The sequence below is a fragment of the Chrysochloris asiatica genome, unplaced genomic scaffold (assembly GCF_000296735.1).
Source record: "Chrysochloris asiatica unplaced genomic scaffold, ChrAsi1.0 scaffold00122, whole genome shotgun sequence".
NCBI lineage: Eukaryota > Metazoa > Chordata > Mammalia > Afrosoricida > Chrysochloridae > Chrysochloris > Chrysochloris asiatica.
Window position 1 is genome coordinate 3731232 of NW_006408640.1, and position 2698 is coordinate 3733929.

The window sequence follows — 2698 nt, forward strand, 5'->3', positions numbered from 1 at the left end:
CTTTCAACAACTGAGGTAGCACTAGAGGCTTTATTTATCTATGCCAAGAAATTTAGAACATATGTTAGCTTAGGACAAATTATCCACATAACATTCCTTTCCTTCTGAAGGTTTTATGATGCATTGTTATCATTAACCAGTCTTTTACTATTAAACTTAAATGGCCAATTGAGACAAACAGTTCTGAGACCATTCTTCCACCACTGATTAAGACTGGAGTGACAGGTGTTAAGGGTAATATTCATTTAGCCTTCTGAGCTTTCTGAGCTGACTTGGTGACATTGCCAGCTCCATCAGTCTTTTTGTCCACTGCCTTGATGACACCCACAGCAACAGTCTGTCTCATATCACAGACAGCAAAACAATCCAAAGGAGGGTAGCCTGAGAAGCTCTCAACACCCATAGCCTTGCCGACAACCATGTCAACAATGGTATCATCACCAGACTTCAACAAATTAGGGCCATCTTCTAGCATCTTACCAGATCGGTGATCAGTCTTCTCCTTGAGTTCAGCAAACTTGCAAGCAATGTAAGTTGTGTGACAATCTAACACAGGTGCATATGCATCACTGATTTAGCCTGTATGGTTCAGGATGATCACCTGTGTAGTGAAGCCAGTTGCTTTCATTGGTGGGTCATTTTTGCTGTCACCAACCACATTGCCAAGGTGAACATCTTTGACAGAGACATTTTTTACATTGAAGCCTACATTGTCCCCAAGCAGAGCTTTACTCAAAGCCTCATGGTGCATTTCAACAGATTTTACTTCAGTGGTAACATTGATGGGAACAAAGGTGACCACCATGTCTAGTTTGAGAACACCAGTCTCCACTCTGCCCACAGGGACAGTGCCAATACCACCAATTTTGTAGATATCCTGGAGAGGCAGATGCAGGGGTTTGTCAGTTGGATGAGTTGGTGGCAGAATGCAATCCAGAGCTTCAAGCAATGTGGTTCCAGTGGCATTGCCATCCTTATGGGTGACTTTCCATCCCTTAAACCAAGGCATGTTAGCACTTGGCTCCAGCATATAGTCACCATTCCAACCAGAAATTGGCACAAATGCTACCTACATTTTCTTAATGTAGGTGCTGACTTCCTTAACAATTTCCTCATCTCTTCTGGCTGTAGGGTGGCTTAGTGGAATCCATTTTATTAACACCAACAATTAGCTGTTTCACACCCAATGTGTAAGCCAGAAGAACATGATCACGCGTCTGTCCATTCTTAGATACCACCTTCAAATTCTCCAACACCAGCAGCAACAATCAGGACAGCACAATCAGCCTGTGAGGGTCCTGTAATCATGTATTTGATAAAGTCTTTGTGTCCTGGGGCATCAATGATGGTCACATAGTTTCTTTGTATTTGTTCTGTCCTTTATCGAAAGTGGTATAGTAACTGTTATTTGATGGTACATGAGGGGATAATAATAATTGTAATGAAACAAGGTGTATGATTTGTTGAATGTAAAACTGATGATCTGCCCTGTAAACTTTCACTCAATTCACAATAAAATCTTTTTAAAAAATTATATATATATGGCACATATAGGCTGAGATCAAAGACATAACTCTTGACCTCATTTTCGTTTAAATAAAAGAGGTTATAAAGGGGAAAAAGTAGTGTATTAAAATCTCCTACTATTATTATAGAATTGTCTGTTTCTTTCTTCAATTCTATTAGAGTTTGATGTATGTATTTTGAAACTTTCTCATTTGGAGCATAGATATTTATTATGGTTATGTCCTCTTGTTCAATTGACTCTTTAATCATAATGTTCTTATTTGTCTCCTATGCTGCATTTTGCCTTAAAGTCTATTTCATCAGAGATTAATAATTGCCATACTGCTCATATTTTATTGCCATTTGCTTGATAATTTTTTCCCATTATTTGATATTTAATCTATTTTTGTCTTTGTGTGTAAGGTGTGTCTCTTGTAGACAGTGGATTAAAGGATCCTGTTTGGATTTTTGTACCCATTCTGCTGCTTTCTGTCTCTTGACTGATGCTTATAATCCATTGACATTTAGAGCAATAATCACTGGGTATGAATTGATTGAGGTCATTCTGCTGTGTTTGTGTGTGTGCAATGCTGCTGTTTTCTTTGTTTTACATATTGTTCTGTGCTGAGTTTCATTTTGTTTTTGTTTTCTTGTCAATTTCTTCACTGCTGCTTTTTTAAATGTATACAGAATCTTCATAGTTTTCCCATTTCTTCATTTGATGTGAAGGTATATTAATTTTATTAGAAGATACACTGTGATTTATTCATTTCTTCTCCAGTTTAAAAGAGTCTGTTTTGCCTTGAAATCTACTTTACTTCCTTGCTATTTGAAAGTTCTGTAACTATATTTTTCCCTATTTTTGCTTTGTTGTCTTCATTATAAATTGATATCTCTAGTTCCCTATTTCTAGTCTTTTAGGTTTGTTATACTTTGAAGACTTCTAAATCTCGATTGAATTCCGGGTGTTGTTGTCATGTATATCAGTCTCCTGTTATTGTCTGCCATTGTTGGTTCTCAGCCCAAAGGATTCCCATTAGTATGTTTTATAAAATTGGTCTGTTTTTTTTTTTTTTTTTAAATCCTTTAATTCTTGTTTTTCTGAAAATGTTCTAATATCACCATTGTATTTTTGTGACAATTTTGCTGGGTATATGATTCTTGGTTGGCTATGTTTTTCTTTCAGAGTTTT

The 2698-nt window shown here is 36.7% G+C and overlaps 1 pseudogene; it reads right to left on the reverse strand.

Annotated features, from left to right (window-relative positions):
* Positions 1-241: 241 nt before the first annotated feature.
* On the reverse strand, positions 242-1350 carry LOC102818663 (annotated as a pseudogene).
* Between the last annotated feature and the right edge of the window lie 1348 nt (positions 1351-2698).